At 40.3% G+C, this 24,066-nt stretch overlaps 1 long non-coding RNA gene across 1 annotated transcript; it reads left to right on the forward strand.

The window, feature by feature from the left end:
- The first annotated feature begins 2,003 nt into the window (after nt 1-2,003).
- LOC141957253 (uncharacterized) lies at nt 2,004-23,820 on the forward strand. Its single transcript, XR_012633089.1, has 3 exons — nt 2,004-2,244; nt 13,932-14,123; nt 18,898-23,820. It is a non-coding gene; the product is annotated as an uncharacterized LOC141957253 (long non-coding RNA).
- The last annotated feature ends 246 nt before the right edge of the window (nt 23,821-24,066 follow it).

Genomic DNA, 24,066 nt, shown 5'->3' on the forward strand with positions numbered 1-24,066 from the left:
CCTAACCCTGCGCACACCATGCTGCACCTGTGCAAGAGCCGCCTTCCACCCCAACACTCCTGCTCTGAATAACACCACACTTGAGTGTTTTGCTGGCACTCGGTAATACAACATTAAATCTAGTTGGGCTGATAAGAAATAAGCCATGTCACAAACTCAGTGATAGTTAAAAAGTTCTCTTTAAAATAATTTCCTTATTAAATCTCCTCCTTCAAATGAGCAAGACTCAGACCATGTATGAATTCACACTGCAGATCCTGGTCTTGCCGTGATAGGATTTAAACTGGGCTTGTTAATACTCTGGAAGAAAGGTATCATGCATTTCAAAGGCAGGGAAACTGTATTCGTGCCCTTTTATCCACCTTCAGAAAGGGTTCATTGAATACATCTCAGTATGTATTTCTGATGAATATTGGATTGTATTTCTGAATTAATATTTCTGATTAATTTGTCATTTTGGAGCCGTGACAGCTATGTGGCACATATAAAGTATGTAGTGTGTTCTGCACGCAGGGTAAATGAAACAGTGTAATTGCTAATTGATAAGTGTATTTAAATATGCCTGCACGTTTATCTCAACTTAGAGCCTGTAATACGTAACATGTCATTAATGCACACACTTTTCATGAAACAAGGTACAAACCCAGAGTCTAACACACCGACCTTGCACAGGTTGCATGCTGTGTCTGTGTAAACTTCTCCCAGCTGACAGCATTTTAAACAAAGTATTTACACATAAAAAATTTATGCACACATTGTGCACTGAGGCATTGAAATATGGAGCCTTCCATATGTTACACATATTACATATATGGTATCTATGCCAAATATTTTGGGGAAAGTAAATGCAGTTACCCATATGCTCCCCAAACAATGGGAACATGCTGTAAGTGGTGGGACTGGAGAAGCAGCTTGAGAAAACGCCTTGAGGAGAGGCTTTGGGGAGCCCTTATCAGCGTGTTCCAGTGTTTGAAGGGCCGCTACAAAGACAGTAGAGTCTCCCTGTTTAGGAGTCACATGGAAAAGATGAGGGGTAATGGGTGCAAGTCACTCCTGAGGAGATACCAGTTGGACACAAAGAAATTTTTCACAATGGGAACCATCAGCCACTGGAATAATCTCCCCAGGGAAGTGATGGATTCCCCAACACTGGACACTTTTAAGATTCATCTGGACAGGGTGCTGGGCCATCTTGTCTAGACAGTGATTTTGCCAAGACAGGTTGGACCAGATGATCCTTGAGGTCCCTTCCAACTCGGCATTCTGGGATGATGATTCTATGATGATGATCCCTGGGGAATACGGAAGCACCGCGGGATGAGGAGGAACACTGCAGATGGAAAGGAGCAGGCAAGCTTTGATGGCACTCGCTTCGCTTGTGTACGTGCGTGCAGAGAAAAGGCAGGGCTTAAATTCATGTGCTAAGATTTCCTCTCTCCCTCTGGAGAGAAGGATTCACTCTTCTGAGTGTGAAAGAACATGTCCTCCCTCTTTCGCCCGCACGGTTCCAGGGAAGGAGCAGCGGCCTTTCCCTTCCACACGCTGCTCCGGCCCGGGCTCCCCAGCAGCCATGCCCGGCATTTCCCGCCCCCACCGCCACTGCCCCTCGCCAGACCCGCGCCCTGCCCCCCGACGTGCTCTCCAGATGGCTCCACCGCCCTCCCTCCGACCGCACCGCGCACACTCCGGGCCCGCCGGCCTGACCCGCTGACCCGCACCATGGCGGCGCCGCCCCGCAGCCCGCCCCACCCCCGGCAGCGCGCGCCCCCGCGCCGCCCCGCGCGCCCCGCTCGGGGCCCTGGCGCACGCTCATTGGCCAGCAGCGAGGCGGCTCCTCCTCTCCCGGCGCGCCGTGCGTGCGTGCGTGCGTGCGTACGTCCGGGTGAGGGGGCGGGGAGAAGAGGGGCGGGGGGATGCGGGCAGCGCGCGCGCGGGGTGGAAGGGGGCGGGCAGTGGTTGCCATGGGAGTGACGTCAAAGAGTGTCGGGGACGGGGAGCGGAGACACGGAAAAGGTCAAACTAAAGGCGAGGAGGAGACGCGGCCGCCGCCGGGCCGGGCCGAGGCCGAGCCGGGCCGGGTGGCTCCGCGGGACCCGCCGGCCGAGCGGGGGCGGCGGCTGCTGCCAGCGGGGGGGCTGCGAGCGAGCGGGCCGGGCGAGGCAGCGCGGGCGAGGCAGCCCCTCGGGTGGCCGCCCCTCCGGTGCCCGCGGCGGAGCCGGCCGCCCCCGCCGCCTGCCCTCACAGGTACGAGGGAGCGGCGCCCCGGCAGGGCCGCCCCGCTGTGGAGGCGGGCTGGGGCGGGGGACAGGCCGCGGCCTCGATCGGAGCGCGGGGAGGGGGCCAGGGCCGTGCTGGTGGGGCGGGGGAGCGCCCTCCCTCCGCCGAGGGGCGGGGGGCGCCCCGGGCAGCGGGCACTCTGCTGGCTGCCGTCCCCCGGCGAGGGGGTGAGCCGGGGAGGGGCTCGCCACCCCCTTGCGCTCGGCGGGGCGGGACGGGGTTTTGGTGGGGGGGAGAGGAGCCCCGCACCCTTCACCGTGCTCCCCTTGCCCCGTGCCGGGGGTCCCTTTCCCACCGCAGAGCCCTTGGGGGCTGAGCGCACCCTCACCGCGTTTTGACCCCGTTGACCTGAGAACAGAAGTTGGGCTGCTTGCTTTTTTTTTTTTTTTTCCCTTTGGGTTGTAGGGACTTCTGCCCCCCGCCCCGGCCCCCAGCTTTGCATAACTTGTCTCCCGAGCTGACTGTCCCTTCCTCCCTGCACTTTGCCCTTGCCCGGTGGTCTGTAGCATGAGGGAGTAGAACTACTCAAAGACTGATTTTTGTTTCTCTTGTGAGAGAGCTGGATCACAAACAAGGCAGACTATCTAATTTTTTATCTGTCTAGCTCTCTAGATATATATTTCCCTTTATTCCCCCTACAGCAGCCTAGTGCTGAAGTAGGATTCGGTGATAGTATAGAACAAGGCCCTTGGGCGTGATATTTTTTAGAAAACCCTGGAGTAAAGCTGCTCTTAGCATGTGGAGTTTGAATGCCACAGGCAGTTTGTTGTCTCTTCATGTTTAAAGAATAATTTAGAGAAGCCGCAAAGACTCATTAATAGAAAGTATTAGTTGCATGAAGGCAAAACCAGGTGAAGTTTCTTAGTTTACCACAGACTTACTCTGTGACCTTGGATCCGTCTTTCTGCATCAGTCCTGTTTGCTTATGAATCAGGAATAGTGGTGCCTTCCAGAAATGTACTGTGAATAAATATACTAATGACTGTGAAATGCTTATCTGCTATAGTAACAACAGGTAGATAACGACATTATTTCTACTACAGAAGTGTAAAGGCTTTAGCCAGGGTGCGAGTGTTTTGCTTGCAGAGTTTTCCTGTAGTAGCTACTACACTTCGATGGAAATAGTCACTTAAAAAGATGTTTAATGACCTGTGATACTGCATGATCTGCACTGTGTGGTCATCTTACACTTCATATTTTTGAAGAGTGTGTGCCAATATGCTTTCAGTGAGCTGCCATTCCACAGTGCGAATAGTTTGTGGCTGTTTTTTCCCTCCCGTTTGCTTAGAACAAAGCTGGTGTCCTCTTCCAGTGCCAAGGAAATCTTGTGAATTTGTAATGTGGCTGACTATCTCTGATAGTTAGTATCTCTGAGCTACATGGCGTTAGATTTGGTGTTTGGGTAGGGAACTGGAAGAGAGGTATTCTGAAATACATGATATGATGAAGAAATTACTTCTGGCATTGGCTTGTAACTTACTCTGAGACCATTCGGTGGCACTTGCCAGGGTTGGGTAGTTGCATTAACTCAGTGCTATCTCAGGGTGCCTCTGCATTTGCAGGAAAATAATAAAGGGAGTGACAATATGTTCCTTACATGTGTAACGAAAGATCAAGTGAGTAGTTCATTTTTAGGAACAGTATTTTCCCTCTCACCTTATATCGCTCTCTACAGAAAATCAAATGCCTTAAGTATGCCATAGGGAAGAACTTCAAAGCAAGAGTCGTAGAACTATGAAGGAGTTACCTGGTGGTTCACACACTGCTCTGAAGTGGTGTGCAGCCACTGCAATAACAGGTGAAAGCAGCCAGGCACAGAGCTGGGAGTTGCTGCTGCTGCTGTGAATACTGACCTCAGGGAGCTAAATTTTGCTTTATACTATGTTGTGCAGCTAGATTACTTGTTTTTTTTTAAGTCTATTGTAGAAGGATACACCAGGCAGAAGCATTATTTGACTCATATCTTAGGGGCTTTTTGAAAGTAATTTGATCTATAGTTTCTCACTTGTCTATTCAAGTTAATATGAAACTTCCATAATCAGTTTTAATATATGTCAGGGAGAAGGTAAGCATGATACAGTTGGGGTGGGTTGGTTGATTGTGGTTTTCTCTTTTTTTTTTTTTTTAACAAAACTGAAAGCTGCTCTGCTAAAATGGCAATTCATTGTTAATTCATAATATGTAGGTGCCCTGGAAAAATCAAATACCCGGTTTCATAGCTACCCTTAGGCATCTTTAATTTATGCAAGCAGGGCTCACTGAGTAACTACTCTAAGTCTCATTGACCTTAGTAGGTTTGCAGAGGTCATATTTTAAAACAGATAAGTTGTGCTTGAACTATTATTTCAGTAAGTATTAGGAGCAAGTATTTGTGTATATAATGACACACTTTTTCCAGTTCTCCATTACATTTTCTGTTTTTCTTTAGATTCTTGCTTAAGTGCTACAGTGGTTGAATCTAGAGTCTTCTTGGATTTTATTTTTTATCTTTCACCTTAATATTAGGAAGAAGCTTGGGTTTTTGAAAACATGTTCTTTTTTCAAGATCTTGGTAAAACAGAGCAAACTGTGAGCTTTTACAAACAGCCAGAAAGGCCGGTTTTAGGATCAGATAAACTTGGCCAGCGCAACCCAAACGTATACGAGTGACATCAGCATTTTCCTGAGCCATTTCTGCTGTTGGTTCCCAGCAGTGCCTTGTGTCTTATGTAAGCTTGCACTGTACATCCTGTCCTGCTGTTCTCATGCATGAAAATTCATTGGCGTTATCTTACTGTAGGTTTTGAGAGCTGAATAGTTACTGGCTGCTCGTTGTCTCAAATGTCTACATGCAAATTTCTTACGAGCGTGCTGAAGAGCTATGCCAGGAGCATAATACTGTCCTCCTAGGAGACATCAGAGGAATAACTTGGAGTGAGACTGAGCTCATCCCCTTGTTCCTTTTGGTAATGGGAACTGTAACCACTGTGAAGTAAAGTGGCTATGGAGATAATCGTGAGAGAGAGGTTTTACTGGACAGAAGCCTTGATCTGTATCATACATAGATGGACCACTAATGCAGTTTTGATGGCTGGTGATAAAGCGGTCATAAAAACCAAGGGACTACAGTTTCAACAGAAGCTTTGATAATATTAAGACTGGAAAATAAAGGCTTTTATAGACTATTACTGTGCGCTTCTTGTTACAAAGTCTTTGTGAGGAATTGTGCCTTCATATACTGATGTTTTAAACTTGTAGTTAGCATTTAGTCATACTTAATGAAGATACTGTCACTTGATGGGTGAAGTTGAAGCAAGCCCTCCATTATAAGCTCTCAAAACCAAACATTCCTTCTGTTTTTCTTGCTTGCTAAATCTAGCTGAAACTTGCTGGCATAAAATCCTCCAGTAATGCAATGTTTATAGTTTCATTCCAAGTAAATCGGACACCTTCTTTCAACAGTAGCTAATGTTTCAGTTTCAAAAACCAAAAAGTGTTTTTTAAATATACTCTAGTCTCTTTAGTTGGCGCTCTAGCAGTGTGAGGGAGCCAATTCCTGCTTACCTGTCTTGCTGTACGTGGTTGTCCTTGACTGGCTCCATGGCTTGTTTTGAACAGCTGGGAGGTTTCCTTACGAGCAGCGATATAGCAGTCATGTACAGGACTGAACAAGATGTATAGCTCTGCAGTAGAACCATACACAGAAGGGAGGGAAGAAGGGTTGACAAGGAGAAGGGCACCTGGAGAGGAGTGCGGATGTGGCCCATGGAAGTAATGAAGAAATCTTTCCTGTGACTTTCCATAAGTGATCTGTTCTATACTGCAGAAAACAATTTCTCATTGTAATGGAGAAATGAGAGGAATAGAAGACTTGAGGAGACTGGTTATCTGAAAAGGAACAGGTGCAGTGCTTTGACACTTAAAAGCTAAACAAATTCCTCTAAGTGAGCTGTTCTTGCGGAGTTTAAGGAAATTTGGTGGCAAAATGCCTAAGAGGGACTTGAATTTTCTTTTTGAGTAGGGAATTGAGTTATCACTATCACTTTTATCACACAAATGTAAGAATGAGTGGTCTTTTTCCAGTGCTTTTGTTATTTTTGGAGGATATGCAAATTGTGTTAAAACCATATGCGGGAAAATGGACAGCAGTGCTCTTTCATGTATTTTAGAGACTTGAAGCAGTCAAGAGTAAACCTTGTAAAAAAGCAAAAAAAATCCACCCCAAAACCCCACCCCCCAAAAAAACCCTCCACCACCAAAACTTCAAAAGCACCTGTATGTAGCACTTTCAAGATTCCATTACGTTTTATTGCTTTACAGATATTTATTTGAATATGAAAGTCCACATACATGTCATTATTCAACAGAAGTTTCATCTGTAGATGTAGGCAAATAAAATACAGTCAGGATGCTTAAATCTGCTAAAATATTTATAAGAAAGTTGGCTCTTGGAAAAGTTTCCCACAGGATGCAGTGGGTGTCAGGTCTAAAGGTCAGTGGCAAAGTAAAGTGAGGGTTCTTTTGGATTTATTTTTCTACTTTTTTTTGTTGAAAAAACCCCACCCTTATGTAAAGATGCATAGAATCTTTCTTTGTTACTTCCTAAATTTTGACGTTAACAGGCATTTACAGGTTCCTTTGTATTTAGGCTTTTTGTTGAAAACTTTTTTTGCTCTTTAGGAGAGGAAGAAAAAAATCAGCGCAGATAATATATTCATGAACTCTTAGCACGGAAGTTCCTGGTGTAAATCAAAAAAGCCAGATGGAGTTTTAAGTGACTGTCATGTACAACTTGGGAAACGAACATTCCTGATAGTAATAAAAGGGCCAGATTGGAACTACATAATTAATCCCAGCATCCTTTTCAACACATGATAAGATTTGGCTGTAACAGCTATAGAGTTAATGGAGACAACTGTCAAGTTCCATGAAGCAGTGGATTGTTTGCCTAAAATAAAAATACCTGTGTGCTTACTCTTGTATGTATCTACTGGTGATTAGTTCTCATGCTGCAGTTTAAATGGGAAAATAAGTGTGCGCAGTGGTTGACTTGGTCTTGAATCTATTTCCTGTCTTAAATATACACGTCAGTATATTTATATACATATTTAATATGTATAATTTATCTGCATAGCCATTTTATGTGTATATATATATATATTTAAATACAGAAAGTAAGTGTATAGGTCTTTTTAAGTGTTACACAGCAAAACCTTCTCTCCATTGAAGTTGACTTGAAATATAATGACTGAGGAGCCCCGGGAAACAATCTTCTAATTAAGTTTATTCGCAGTATGTATCAGTGACCTAGAAGAAGGGTGCAAGAAAGTGCTTAAAAAAAAAAAAAAGGGCTTATGAGATGGCACAGAGTCTGTGTCGGAGACAGACAGGAGGAGGAGTGGGCAGATGGCAGTCGGTACAAAACAGGTGAATAATCAGATTGAGAACAGGCTGAATAGACTGTGCAAGTTAGTATGCTGCTTGCATACTGCTTGCATTTTTGGTTTAGTTAACACGATGGGGATTTTTCTGGTTTTGATCTATGGAACAGAGAGGTAAAAGTCTTGTAGCTAGAAGCATATATAATGGTGAAAGCTTGCCTGCTGTTGTTGGAAGGAACTTTTGGAATAAGAGGAAGGTCACTTCTTTCAGAACTATCTGGACTGGAAAACCTTAAAAAAACCTGTTCAGTTTTACCATTTTCATCTGAAAGTTTATTCAGATCTATCTTTGGCATGCGCAACATGGAATAATGTTAAAATGATCTTAGTGCCTCGATAATATGGATGTGCTGCATGCTGACAGATTTTTTTTTTTTTTCTGAAATGGTCTAGAAGGTAACAAGACATTTTTGTGATATTTTTTTAACAGAATTTATTTTATCTAGTTTGTTTAAAAACTTTTTAGTTACTTGTTTAGTCTAACTGTTCTTTGCCTGGCTCGGTGATCTTTTCCAGATTGTTGCTTGGATGCAGTATTGGAGTGATGAAGGTAAAGAAGAACAAAGGGATGGTTGTACTGATGAATGGTTGATCCCGTAACAATGCTAAGGGTTGTACAAAAAAAAAAAAAATCTAGAAATGGAAAAACTCCTCTCCCACTTATTCTTACCTCAAAAAGGTTATAATAAAGCATACACATGGAAGAGAATGTACAGAGATCCTGTTGATCAGCTTGTCAGTGCAATAGGAGTCCCAGTCTTTCCTGTTTATATTTCTTTCAAAATTTTCCTGCTTTTTTCTTTTTTAGAGAGGTCCATAAGTTACAACAGCAGTAAACTGGTCTAACTAGAGAATGCCCAACTACCCAATAAAGAGGCGTTGCTTTGTCTGAGCTGGCACTTAATGAGAAGCAGCACACCCCATCTTGCAGTTTAAAATTTATTTAGTACAGATAAGTTTTCTATGCCTGAAGTTATTATTTAATAATATCAGTTTGTTCCTTGTATACTGTTTGTTGTCTTAGGATCCCTCAGTCTGAACACCACCAATAGTTTTAACAGCACAAGAAGGTTGAGGGAATTAGTTCTATATTTCTGCAGAAGTGAAGGTTAGAAAGATAAAGGAAAAAAGATTAAAATATTCACAAGAAGTGCCCTAGATAAGATTGTTTCATGTCTGAGGGCATGTTGAATCCTGTGGGAATGAGGAAGCTAGACTACTAAAAGGCTGTTTAATTCTTATGTTTCACGCTGAATCAACACGATGCTAGATACCAAACTGGCATTAGTGGAATTTGTAAGAACATGGGCATTTTATATAAAGAATATAGAAATAAGTCCAAAACAAATCTTTTGCTGCGTCAGAGCTTTGTAGAGAATGAATGTTGGAGGCTTAACATGAGTATAATAAATCAAAATGCCAGATGAGTCTCAGAGGACTTTCTTCATTGACTTTATTGTTTTCTCTGCAGATACAGCATGGTTCAGCCAAATGCAGGGTTGTCATTTTTCTGATGTTCAGAGTGTTTATAAGTGTTCCTGAAGACTGAGCTCTTTTCTATGTGTTATCTCAAACTGCTGAGTTTGCCATTTTGGAGTGTTCAGTGCACTAACTGAGCACTTTTATATGCAGAAATCACAGTGTGAGTTTGCAGTTTTGGGTGAGTGGTGAGGTATGTTGCGTACTGTTGATAACCTGCAGAAAAGGCTCAATTTTGTACCTTCTGGAAAGTGCTGTGTCCCAAAGCTGATGCTTGGCAACAGAAGATGCCCTGCTGACCCTCTGCAGCTTGGCAGAAAATGCTCCTTAGTGCGTGATTTTCCTAAGCATATATCCTAGGGTACAGACTACTTGGCACTGCTGGCACAGAGTATTTCTTTTTTTAACCTTAACTAAACTTTCCCCATGTCCTCAGTACCAGGCAAATAGAACAGTAAAATAGAGGGCAGAGTTACTTAGTAAGGTAGAAATTGGAAACAAAAGGGTAAAAGTAGAACACACTGAAAACTCTGTGCTGGTTTAAGCAATCGGTGATCTGTCTAGTTGTTTAGCTGTTGTTACCTAGAATTCCTAAGACATCTTGGCTGTTGGAGCTGGCGAGTTGGTACTCATTGTAATATTCTTGCATCAGTGTTAGCTTTGATTAAGTATTTAAAGTTAAAATTGCTGTGAGTTTTCCATCACATCTTCCTTTCTTTTGCTTTATCCTTACTAGTGCTCTGGCTGGGGGCACCTAAGTTATGTGTTGTTCATGTTTTTTCCTGGAGATGGGCACTTTTGTGCTTAAAGACTGTTGCTTTTTCTTTTTATCCACGTTCATTCTGCTGGCTGACTAGTCCATATTTGATATGCATCATTATTTTAACATACATTTTTACAACATAGTCATACACTTAGTGTAATGTGTATTGTTAACATGTTTACTGAGAGTATCTAGCTTTTTATAGAGACCATGTGATATATTATTAGCACTGCTGATAAACTTTGTAACTAAATGATCTGGTTATATACAGATAGTGCTTGTAAATAAATATTCTTTTCATGATTGCCCTTCAGTCTACTTCTTTTGGAGTTTTGCTAATCTTAAATTATTGTTCAGTAAGTTTAAGCAGTAAAACTTTAAGAGTAATCAATACTGCACTCACTTCTAGAAGAATAAACACATTTTTTTCATCAAATTAGGTTAAGACAAGAAATACTACAGCTAGCTAATTTTTAATATTGTTTGACAGGTATATACTTCATCCCATTATGACAAGGGCAAGTGTTTTCAAGGGTGTGTTTCTTGATGGTGGTTCTGTGAGTCTAACTCTGATCTCCCTGTAGGTCAAGGACATGTTCATTCTCATATAGCCCTTTGCTGTGGGATAACTAAGCTGTCTGCTGACAGGATCAGGCACTTTGAGGTCACTAGAACACTGGGAATGTTCTCTTATCAGGGAAGCTAGTTCTGCAACCTGTCCCTCATCAGTTCTGAATATATCAAGGGAGTATTACAAGGAAATATCAAGGAAAGTTAAGGTGACTTCTAGAGTTTTATGAAGATTGGTATGCCATAGCTCTAGCCTTTATAGCAGAAAACTATAACACTAACCAGAGCTTGCCATGTTCAGAACTCGAATCAGCTGTGATAAGAGATTAACAAGGAAACTTGGGATAATTTCTTAAAATACACATCTGTTTTGACACTTCCCTCTCCTCTGACTTTTTAAAATTACTCTAACTTGAAAAATGAGTTGCCACATCTGATCCAATGATTTTAATATTAATTACAAAATAAATGTAATAGTTGATATCCTCAGACATCATGTGATTAGGTGTGATAGTCTGGTCTTGCATTTTTTGGTTTGATTTCAGCCTGCATGACTGCTTTCAGTTCAAAAGCCTAATCAAAATTACACAATGCGTTTTTTCACTTTGAATATGGTGACTAAATGACTTGTCTTGATAAACACACTAGTTGGATCAGGAATTACTAAGCTGGTGGTTCAGTTAAAAGTCAGGTTATGCCAAATATTAACTAGAAGCAGTAAAATCTCAGGAAAGTAATATGAATCTATGTACTTAAACATTCCTTGCTTCTAACAGACTGGTTGAAGCTGTTACTCTGTATGCTAATGTGAAGTTGCATACTATAGTATCAAGGAGAAGTACTGGTTTATTTGTTGCTCTTTCTTACACAACACAGATTTCAGTATGATGTCCCTTATTGTAGTTAATGATCTATATGTAAATTAGGAAACAAGACCTTTACACAGCTTGACTTGCTGTTATGTGTAGTATTACTTTTAAATTTCTCCTAAGAATACCAGGCATCCCCCTAAAACCAAACCTCTGCTGCAGTTCTCAAAGACTGTTAATCATTAATTATTTTTCTTTTTGTGAAGAGGGGAATGTTTTCCTAAGTTACCTTATCTAAATGAAAAATAAATACTGGCTTTCTGTCAATTTACTGGTATACTACAAATTACTATTGCAGAATTTTTCTTAATAGTTTAGACAGTTTATAATATGCTGTTAACTTCAACTGTGTGGCTATCTGCTTCAGTCGTTTCTTCTCCCTCTGTAGAATCAAGAAGTTATTTTAGCTGTCTGGTTAATCTTTGCACAGCTAGGACTGTCAGATCATTGGCAACTGAAGCACTGTGGTGTACAGGTTATCGATAACTCCGTTTCCTGTCTTTTAAGCTACTGCTTTAAGTTGGAGAATAGAATTAGTTTGAGGAATTCTACTTTTAAATAATGTTGTAGTTAAGTTGAAATTTGAAAGATTGAATATGAAATTTCATTTGCATACAGAGCTTGATAAATACTGCCAACTGTGATAACCTCTTGCATTTAAGCGGGATCTAAGGCAGCTGACTTCTTGTGTCAGGTTAGTGAGTTTTGGTCTGTTTGCTGTTGGTGCTTGAGTTTATACAATGACTGGAAGCCTGTATTTGCAGCATTTCCTTAAGTGTACCTTCATTTGTCCCGTTGTACAGGTTAACTATTTGCACAGAACATACTTGTTCTAGAAATGCTATGGCTGATGCTTATTACTCTAGTACCAGTTAGTGTTTTAATTCTACACATTGGAAGAAGATAACAAACTGCACGTGGATTTTTTTTAAATTGAATTGATTCCTTAAAGTAGTTTCTTGATGTTTTTACAACATTTCTGTTGAGCTGATATGGTCTCCGCTGACCTCTGCCTGAGATACAACAGATCTGCAAAACTGACTGAAAATTTGCAGGTGGTCACTCAGATGAAGAATAGGAGTAGTGGGTGTCTGTAAAAAGTACTTTCAGTAACTTGTCCCACACTTGCAGGTAAACAACAGAGGTTAATGAAAATAGCTGATTTGCAAGTTGAGTTAATCTCCAAACACCTTGAGAGTTTTCTTCAGTTACTTATTCTTGTTTGTTTGGCTTATAAAAAAGCAATTGAAACAGATGATAGATGTTGTGGAAAGGTGAATGAAGACCTTTGAGCTCTTTCAACAGGTGAAATAAGTCTTAAGGGCTGTTGCATTCTTGTTCAAAGCTCTTTCAGGGAACATCATCGGGTTTATGCGCAGAGTATGGCAGGATTCCCATGAAGAGCTTATTTTTTAGTTTTGTAAACATTTTATTTTTCATATGTTGTGAAATTAGGTGGGCAGCTTTACTTTTTTTTTTCTTGGCTCATTTGTGTTGGGGAGATGCCCGGTTTTATAGAGATTTTTTTATTTTGGGCTCTAGTACAAAGTTTATTTTAAAATCCTGATAAAATTTATCATGTAGAAACTCTAGACGTCCTGATTATTTTTTTTGTGTGTGGGACCTCCACTTTTGGACTTGGCTTGCATCTCTTATCCAAACTTTTCTGCAGAGCTGTACACTTGACCTAATGAAGTAACTAATATTCATGTGTTAGTAGCCAGCCAGCCACCAAAGGAGGATTGAACCACATCCTTGGTTTCACAACGAGGTTTTCACAAATATTTTTCAGGAATATTAGGATTCAGAAATGTATTATACTGCCAAGTTCTTCGGGGGAGGTTTTGCCGTAAGTGCTTCAGATGCTTCTGACTACTCAAACACTTTTGTTTGTTCTTTGCGTCTCCAAGGTCAGGGTGATTTCTGGACTAACCTGTGCTGTCCGCATACCAGCAGGTGGAGCATTGGTAACACACGGCAGATTTCTAACTCCCTCCAGCATTTAGGAAAAGTGATTGCCCTGTAAGTCCTGCTCAGCTGATTTTTGTGGAGGTGGAGTCTGCTGACTGTGTTTGGCATAGAAGTCTGTGGGCAGAGCTCCATGTTAACATGCAGTGTTAACAAAAAAAATGACGAAGAACAGTTTTCAGGCTTGCAGTTGGGGAGAACTTTGATGCAGACAGTGAAAGGCAACTTGGTGTTTCTCTGTTGGTTTTTTTCAAATGTCAGTTTCTTGTTGCAAGTCATGGATGTAGTGAAGCTGCATCTAAATGCTTATAAAGTTGATACTACATTTACGGGAGCACGACTTTGCTAAATTCGTTTTTCTGTTGTTTACTATGCCTTTATGAGATACACAGCTTGCTCGTGTTATTATTCCCCACTCAAAATGTTGATACCAGAGGTCTTAAGTATTGCTATCTTTTTCTGGGGGGGTGGTGGTGAAATGTTTGTGTTGTGGTTGAACAATTCATCTGTATTGATTTAATGCTATATTGCCACCGAAACAGCTACCTGCTGTAGCACAGAACTGATATTTTTTTCTTTTTCCAGGATTAGTCTGCAGCTAATATAGTTGTCCAAGTAACTTGAATCATGAAATTATTATAAAATTCCTGTCACAGTGGAGGAAGCAGGAAACCCTCAGCTGGAAGACAGAGAGCAGGACTGCTCTTCTGCCACAGTGCTCTTACCATGCTCAGTGTAAACCATCCTTAAAGTGCACCAGTAGTCAGGCTCTGTGGTGTGAGTATTATCTTCATGTTTTTGGAATGGTTGTTGTACAACAGCATCCCTTGTTAAGATAATTATAAAGTAGTACTAAATTGCAGTAAATTATCTTATTACTGCACAGTTGTTTTCTATTTGAGATGTGACGAAGATCTCTGCTGCATGTAATTGATGCATTCGTGCATTAATCTGTATTTTGCAGGCATGGATAAAATTTAAGTGTTTAGGTTTTGTGACTTAAAAATGCAGCTAATAAAAATTGCTTTCGGATTAACTTTGGAGTAACTGTGCATTATTTTCTCCATAATGTCTATCCCTGTAGGCTGCATAATGGCATTCTTTGCTACTGATCCTGCTGAACATGCAAATTAACTTCTTTTTGGATTAAACAAAATTAAAAGGTGTGCTTTTGGATTTCTCTAATGCATTTGTTTTAAAGCTGTTTAGACCATAGGTAGGACTAGAGCTAATTCTGGAGTGAGCTTAACTAGAATATATGTTGCTTGAATATTGTCTTCAGCACAAACTGTTTAGTTTTGCAAATCTCCTCCTCTTGCAGTGCACTACCCACTAATGCAGTTGTAGATTTTTTTTTTAAATTAATACATTGCTTAGTTAACCAAAGGTGTGAAAACACCAGTCAGTGCAAGGAAGAGAATTCATTTCAGCTAGTAGTCTTACTGATTAAACTGAGTACCTCTCATTCTTATTTTGAAATGACAACATGAGATAATTTAAGGTTTGCTAGACAAAAATACCCAAAAACCAGGATTATGATGTCAGCTAATGACCTAGGTTTCCCCTTGACCAAGCTGTTTTGTGTATTGCATTGAATTGTTGCTTAATCTGTGTTGTCCACGAAGTGAGTTACAGGAACCAGTCCTTTTACTCCTGAATTACTCCCAAACTGTTAATTTACTCTAATTGGTTTAATTCTGATTATCACAAAAGCTCTGCATTTGTAGTGTGACAAAAGAACAGTTTGGTGAGCCATACCGTCCATCTTCTGTATTTAGTTTATTATGATTTAAAAAGCTATAATTAATACTGGGAAGAAACAAAATTGAGATGTGATAGGGAAAAATAGAGACTTAAAATGTGTAGCCTATCCTTAAATGTAAGGAAAATTTCACATTCAAAATTGTCCTGTGGGAAACATTCTGTTGCTTCTTTCAAATTCGAGGGAGCTTCTACAAGCAAGCTAAGTGAAAATACCTTGCATATCACCTGTTCATAAAGACACAGGCATAAAATAAGGGTTTTTTTTCTGCAAGATTATTATGAGCTACAGAGGTGACCAGGGGATAGTGTTCGGCAGCATATTTAAATTCGGTAGGCTTAGGTATACAATTTCCATTTTCTCTGTAGTTTATTAAAATATTTGGCACTAGCTGATTAAAAAAGTTTTAACATAAAATATTTGTGATTTTAGAACTGTAGGACCTGCTAGCACTGTAATCTGTTGATAACACCTGGCTATTTATAGGAAAGTCTGTACTGATGTCATCCATGGATAATTATTTACCAAAGACTTAATGACTTCTTCATGTCTGAGGATGATTATATAAGCAAGGCTGTAATTTCTGGATCCACATATTACAGGAATTGGTGAGATCACAGCGTTTGCAAGTATATTAGAAGAGGCTTCTGGAGGTCTCTGGTCCAACCACTTGTTCAAAGCAGGGCTCTAACCAGCACCTGGGGGGGTCAGCCATGGCTTTGTGCTACAAAGCCATGAAAACCCCCAAGAACAGAGAATCTCCGGCCTCCCCGGGAATCCTGTTCCTGGGCTTCACCACCCTCCTAGTGAAAAAGTCTGTCACTGTGTCCAACCTGAATTCTCCGTGCTGCCTTCTGTGGCCACTGCTCTTCTGTCTGCTAGTGCTGAGAGCTTGCCTATGCTGTCTTTAGCGTCCCCATCTCGGTAGCTGTGGGCAGCTCTTAGGTGGTCCAAGCCTTCTCTTTGCCAAAGAAAACAGGCCCGTCTCCCTCAGCCTCTCCCTGGGGGTGATGCCCTTGAAGCCCCTGACCACCTTGGTAGCCCAGGGCTGGACCCTGCTCGGTTCCTCAGCATCCCGTTGCAGGGGGTCCCTCACCTGAGCGCTCGGGATCTGCAGTGGCCTTGCCAGTGGCAGGCAGAGGAGCGATAACCTCCCTTCCCCGCAGTCCCCTCTGCGTTTGCCTTCTCTGCAGCGAGACGTTGGCTCCCGTTTCAGCTGGCTTCTGCCCCAGCACCTGGGCCCCTTCCAGCAGGGCTGTTCCTCAGCCAGCTCTCCCCAGGCTGTGCTGACGCACGGGCTTCTTCTGCCCTGGGGGCAGAGCTTTGCGCTTTTCCTTCTTGAACACCATGAGGCTTTTGGCCCCGTCCTCAGGTTTGTGGTGGCCTGTCTCCGTTGCTAGCAGCACTGCCATGCACTGTGTCAGCCTCTCTTTTTCTCTGCCCGCCTCCACTTTACTGTCACCTGCCAGTTTGCTGAGGGTGCACTCTGTGCCATCTTCCTGGTTGCTGATGAGTGTGTTTGGAGGCCTGTGCTGGCCCCTGGGGTCCTCCCTTACCAGCTTGCAGTTGGATGTTTGGCCGTTGCTTGCAGCCGCGTGAGCCAGTGATCTGGGCAGTTTTCCGGCTCAGCTCCCTGCTGTTCATTGAGCTCGGGCTTCCTCAGCTCCCAGGCGAGATGGTGGTGGGAAACTGTTGAAAGCTTTCCTAAAGTCAAAGTATGTTACATACACCATTCAACTTTCATCAGAGTAGGCCCCACCTCTTCATGTGAGTTTTGTTGGGTACGTTCTGCCTTTGATAAGTCTTTAGCTGTTCATGATTATCTTTTTGTCCACATCTTTAAAAATTGTTTCCAAATGGGTGTGTTCCATGTGCCTTCCAGAGGTTGGTGGTACTCATGACTCTTTTCACTTTCTCAGTCAGGAGTGGTGGTGGTTTTTGTGCTTGTCAGGAACCTCCTGTGAATGCCATGATGCTTTTTTCTACATGATACTGGTAATTCTGTAGAAAATACAGAATTAATGATTTAGAAAAAAGTTTCCGGCTAAAAGTCACTTCTGTCTTCTCCAAAAAAATTTGAATGCTGCCTCTTATTGTAGTCCAATAACTAAATGTTAAATGTTACATTGCTCCAAGTAGGGAAATATGACTCAAATTTGTCAGATATACTCCTGGCATATTGACAGACTAGGAAAGTCTATTTTAATTCTTGTTGTTTTATGAATTATTGAATTTGGTGGTTTGATTCTAAAGGAAATGGTGTTTGAGAGGCTATGAAAGTAGTAATTTTCTGAGTATATTTGTCAGATCCTATGTAAGATTGATTTGAGAATATAGAGTAATGTTTTCAAAATGAACTGTTTTTGCTAGCGCTTTATGTCTGTTTCCAATTACTGTCGGTAAACCCTGACAATTATTTTCTGAAAAGAACTTGGTGAAATCTGCATTTTAAATAATCATTCTGAGAGTAGCTCAAAGGTGTTTTGGATTATTTTTTTTTGTTGTGTGGTTTTTGCTTTGTTGATCCTGAAGTGGATGCCATGATTGCATGCTGCTGTTGTGTGGACTGTTTCCTTTGTGGAAGCAGGCTGTATATGTGTACTTAAAAGAATGGGTCTCTTGAGTATTATTGCAAAACAAATAATTACCTGTTTTTTTTGAACTTGTGCAGAAGGACAAAGATGCTTTGTAAAATCAAGTGCCACGCACTTATCTGATGTTTGGGACTTGCATGCTTGTTGGCTTGAGGATATTTTCTTTGAAGTAATTTTAAAAAATTGTATATGCTCTGGAGCAAGTTTAGGATTGATACTGATGTACAGATCACTTCAGCCTGATATCATTCAGGATTTAATTGCAGTGGAGGAGTTGAGCTCACAGCAGGGGAAATTTGTTGTTGTGACACTGTGCTTTCACCAAAACCTACGGTCTGCAGTAACAACCTGCAGACTCCACTTACCGAAATTAAGTGTGCAAATGCCAGGATTTGTCATGTTTGCAACTATATTGTTTGCAAGGATTAGAGTATGTTCATACAGGATTACCCTTAAAATGGGAACATTTGTCTTGAGTTGGCTGTAGATTTCGTGGTGCCTTGGCCCTTACCAGCTTCTCTAGCAACCTAGTAATACGGTGTAGACTCAACTGCTGGACTGCTGATGTTAGGAGGCAATCCAAATGTGTCCTTGTTACCAAAGGTAAGCAAAGGGACTTTGGAGTGTGAATGTCTCTTTGCAATTCTCAGCTTGTTTCCATCACAGTGTTACAGAGAACTATTGTTGGCAGCTGATATCACCAGAGAATTATAATTGCAAATTTGAGTGAAAAGTCATTAAGTGAAGGAGTGTGCTAAATGTGCAATTGATTCCAGTCTGCTACACCAGACTCAATTTATATCCATTCAAAAAAAAAACCCCAAACAACGACAAAAAAACCCACCCCAACCTAGCCTTAACAGATTATGTATTTATATAGCTTTTTTGATCTCTATCTTTTTAGGGAGGTTTTTCCATTCATGCTTGGCCCTATTTGAGTCAGCAGGCATGGAAGCCTTCAACATTTTAGGAAACTTGCTACTGGAAATAGTAAAGACTGAATTATTTGCATTAGGTTATTTTTTTTATGGGTAGAACTCTTCTGATACTACTGCAAAGAACATCTATTAAATGTATTCTTTGTTTGTATTTCTTCTCGTTGGGTTTTTTTTCCCTCCTACTTCTGTCTTCCACTCCTAAAGATAAGATCAGATACCGTGTATTAAGTAGTGTGAACTTCCTTTGTATTTTTCAGATTGGAGGATCATCTTATACTTGAAGATGCTTTTGAAAAGAAAGAGCTCACTTTCTACAGACAGCTTTGTCATCTTGGACCAGAGATACTGGTTACCTTGAAAGAAGAAAAGGGAAGACTATGGGTCCAAATTAGGAATTGGAAGACTCTTTGGGATAACACAGAAACATATCATGTAGAGGTAGCTGTGAAATATTTACAATTATTTGTTTTAACAGTTTGTAGTTAAGTATCTTCAAGGATCTACTCCAGATTAAACAATCTACTTTCACTGTGGCTCTTTACCAGGAATGAGTCAAAAAGTCCTTTCCTGTAAGAGAACTATACTGTGGACAGTAATATTGAGTTCTATGTTAAACCCAGTAAGTTTGTATAATCAAAATTTCATGACAAATCTGAAGAAGGAATACTTTTATGGGAAGGTAAAGAAAGGCATCGAATCTTTGTGAAATCAGGCCTAATACATTCAGAGTATTCCTGTTTCTCCTAAGTTTGTAGTTCTAGTTGTTCAGGTTTCTGTTATGGCCAATGCATTGATGTAGCTATCCTGCTAGAGAAGGCCTAAGATCTAAAAAAGTGAAAATAGCCACGCAGGTTGCTATATATCATATAGCAATATAAACTGCTGAATGTCTGTGCTCTGAGGAAAAGAAGTACAACGGTGCTAACATTCTTTCTTCCTTTTTCTGTTCTTGACTATGATTGGGATTTTTATGAGGGTATTTGATTATGATAAGTTTTTAGTGTGGTTGATGGGTATTTTTGGGGGGCTCATTTTTAAAACAAAATGATCTTGGGTTAGCCCTGCCTCCTGTGGTGACTGTGTGGATGACTGATCACTGCAGTGCTGCCCAAATTACCTGAAATAAAGACTTAATCTGTTTGAATAACTTCTAGGGTATGTTACTGTACCTAATGGAGAGTCAAGATGGTATTCTGTAAATAAACATAGCATTTCTTCAGGCTGAGCTGTGTGGCTCAGTCCGAGGAACACAGGATGGCGTGGGGGGTGTCTAATTGCTGCTATCATTCTTAGCCATAGCAGACTAAATTTGATTTTGTTCGAACTTTGTTCAGACTCAGATGTGGGGCAGTTTTGAATCGGGATCTGAATATTATTTTTAGCTCACACCATCATCCTTTTTCTGTGGTTTGTCCTCCTTAGATCTCCTTTTTTCAGGTAAGAATATCATTTTACAACATGTACTTCTAGACATTTTTTTCTGACATAATTACATATGGCATATGTCTCCAGCCCTCACAAATTCCATTTCAGCCATGTTAGTAACATTCTACTTCCATGGTTTCCCATACATTTTTAAAATATCAGGATGATTTTTTCTCTTTCTTTACACCTGGTAATGTTAGATTCAATCTCTTTCATTGTTTTAGAATTCATGGCCCAATTTAATACATCCTTCTACGTCCTGTTCCAAAATTGCTAGTTGTACTGCATGTGTATTAGTGATCAAAAGAAGCGGAGCGTGTGCTTTTTTGAAAATACACAGGAAATGCAGTGTTAAAACCAATAATGTACTCTTCCTACTTCATCATAATTCATCATGTATTGTTAATTCTAGTGCTACAGTGAACTCTATGTGGGTGTTAGAAGCTCACTGCAACATACAATCAATATTCAAGGCAGTAACACACATCTGATTCCCTGCGTGACATAAGTGCTGTTGGAGATGATGTGATTTGGTTTACGTACGAGCTGCAAGCTACAGTTCTTAAAATGTAATGCTGATACAGACACACTGTTTGGCCCAGGGCAAATAGCGTAATTTATTCTTTGTGATTCCTGAAGAAGTGGAATAAAAATGCTTGTGAACTGTAAGGCTAGTTAAAAATATATAAAAGTGGTGAAAATTTAATCACTTAATACTTCAGAGTTGGATGGATTTCTTTGAACACTTAGCTTAGAAAGAAACTGTCTAGTGAAAAGGTGTTCTTCCCTCCCTGACCTCTCTCCCCCCACCAAGGAAAGGAGAAAGGGGGGAAAAAAAAGACTTACATATAAAATCTGTTCTGGCTACTTCAATGTAGTATCAGAGGAATGGATTTGTTTAAATAGTTTGGTATATTTTCATGACTATCAGATAAAAAGGGAAAAAGTCTATTAAAAAATGCCTGGTTTTCTATTAATTTTCTTGCCTAGTTTTATACTTAGGAGGAGTTTGTGGGGGAGGGAGAAAAGACCATATTGAGAACGTAACAAATCATGTAGCATTAGTCTTTAAACAGATTAGACTGTAGTATACTATCAGATATTAAAATCCAGATTTAACTGCTAGAAAGGTGGTGAATGCTGTCTGACTTCCATTATGAAGTTCTTCCTATTGTTTTTTAAACTTGTGCGCAGTTCAAGAATCCCTTTTATAGCTAGGATTTAATGTTTAATTCTCAATTCTTTTTTGGTCAGTACATGTGACTTTAAAAAATTCATAGTGAGAATGAGCATCTGTCTCTATCAGTTCTAGTCACTTCTTTGCTTGTATTGGGCATCTGTGGCTGAACTGCTTTGACTGATAGATGGGCTGATTGACAAGACCTAGACTCCAAAACACACACATGAGCATGCATGTGTAGACAGACTCCTTTGACTCTGTTTACATTTAACTATAATATCTCTGTAACAAACGAGGTTTCAAATTCCATGAGTTGTAGTGGTCATGCTGTTTGTAGGGTGAGCACGTCTTAAGGTGTGGGGAGAAAAGAAGGAAGAAGCTCTGTTTGGCTGCTTGCCTCTTCCTTTCTCCTGTCTCGTTAAACTCTTTGCTCAAGATGCTCATGTAAGGTGCAGGGAAAGTTCAGGGAAAATAATGCTTCAGGTTTGGGAAAACTGCAGTAAATCTGAGGCCTTCTTGGCTTTGATTTGGAAATTGTGAGTGAATGCAAACTTTGGGTATCGTAATGGTGTCCCTTTTTTAGTATTAAACCTTTTTTCTAGTTCTGGAGTATTGACAGCTAGCTGAAGAACAGTTCCTAAGGCAGGTGATCATACATTGTTCTTGGGAAATGACAAATAGGTAAATTTCCTGTGTCAGAAGGACTTTGTGTAGTATTAAAGATTTGCATCATTCTGTGTGTTGTCTACATGTGGAGTTAGGAGGGGATTTTGCACTTCAAATAATCCTCTTTATTGCCGTTCTTTAGAAAAACGGTTAAAGGTATTAACAGAAGCCAGCAGTCGATATTCTTCAGTTTGTGATGGCTTTAGAAAAAATCCTGTTGGGTTTTAGTGCTTTTAAGCTTTATAAAAGTGAGAGGGTGGCAACTGTAATGAGGGCTGGCGTATGCTGTCTACTTCTGTTTGTTTAAAAGAAATAAAGTGTTTGGGAGAATAGCTGAAGATACTTCTTAACAAATACACGGCTTCAATTTTGATTGAACTTCTCATAGAAGTTATCTGTCAAGCATGTAGTTGTATGAAGTGATCTGCAATGGCTCTACCTTTAACACCACATTTGGAAATGAAAATTTCAACTCCTTTTATACAAACATAACTTCCTAAGATGCTCTGTAAGTATTTATAGTTGACAGCAAGTTTGATAAAGCAGTAAAAGACTTCATTGTCATGTATATTGGCTATTTTGTGATGACTTACATGTTAAAACAAAAGGAGGTTGTGGAGAATTTGTTCTTTGGGCAGGTGACATTGTAGTAACCTTCATTACTCCTTAAGAAGCAAGTGTTAAAGGAAAGCAGTATAAGAAATGGTTCATTGCAACTTAATGCTCAGCAGCTTAATTAGTCAAATACCATGTGCCTATCTCTGCATGAAATAGCTTATTTCTTTCCAATGTAAAATAGGAATTTTCAGTTTTGGAACAGCCTGAAGAGGCCTTTGTTGCAAATGACCACTGGCTTTTTAACTATTTATTCTGAAAAATAATGAAGGTCAGCATGGTATCCATAGTGACTGCATGCAGCTTTCTCATTAATCTTGGCATAGCGCTGTAATAACAAAATTCACTTACGACTAACAAGTTTTCATGTTTCAGGAGGAAACCTTTATTTGAAAGCTGGATGTGATTGGGTTCCTGTAACTGAGAAATCTTGAATGTTTTAGCTTTTCTTCACTTTTAAACTCTTTGTCATAATTTCTTTTTTTATGAATTGCTGTAGAGGCCTAAACAGAACCCCCAGAAAAAGCAACCTTAAATTGCTGAAGTCTGGATATAGTACTGCAGTAGAAGACTTTTTATTTGCTAAATTCTTTTATTTCTGAAGGGATAAAGACTGCTAAATGGGAATATATTGATCTGCTTTCAGCTCAGTTAGTAAAAGGAAGACGTTCCACTATAAAGTACAGAATTAAAGCATTTAAGTATTATGTGAAAATGGTCAAGCCAGAATTATATGGTTAAAAAAAAATCTGCAGATAGTTGTTTCAGACATTCCACATCCATTGCAAAGATGGGGGAAGCTTTTGCAACAAGGAGGAGCACCGCAGGAGTCCTTTGAATTTTGACTTTTGGATTATTTCTATGCACAACAGTGTGGAATTGGAGTGTTAGGAGAGTATATGTAACTACTAACTCAGTGAAATGCACTTAATAAATTACTTTGGTTTAAATGAAATTTTTTCCTCTTTGTGTTATGCATTGTAAATATTTTTAATACTATAAACGTTCTTTTAACTTTGAAGAAAATAGGTTGTTGCAGAACAGTGCAGGCTTGTGGGAGTTTTTATATTAATTTGTTGAAGATGGGAAGTAAGATGGTTCCATCCTGAGCCTGCTATTGTTTTCCCTCCCACCCTCTCCCTCTCCTTTAATGTTACCCAAAGATAAGTGGTTTTGAGTTTGGTTTTGGTTGGGTTTTTTTAATTAGTTTGTTGTAATAGAGCTTTAAACTGATCAGGTAGGATTCGGATACTGAACGTAAATATTTTCAGAATTCTGTAAAGTTTCTGGGTTTTTTTATGAGCATGGCTTATTTTGCTTCTGTCTTTAATTTTGCATATAACTTTATTTTAAAATAGAAATTAACTATGAAAGGATAGCTATATGCAAAATTCATAGGATGTTAAAGCAGTCCATTTATTTTTGAGAGCTGCAGGAGTGAGGATATAGGGAGGTACAATCGAGGGATCTTAAATCTATTTTATATGTATTTTAAATGTATAAAGTATATAATTATGAAATGTTTTTTATATATTTGAAC

Source organism: Athene noctua, chromosome 2, assembly GCF_965140245.1.
Source record: "Athene noctua chromosome 2, bAthNoc1.hap1.1, whole genome shotgun sequence".
In the NCBI taxonomy this organism is placed as follows: Eukaryota; Metazoa; Chordata; class Aves; order Strigiformes; family Strigidae; genus Athene; species Athene noctua.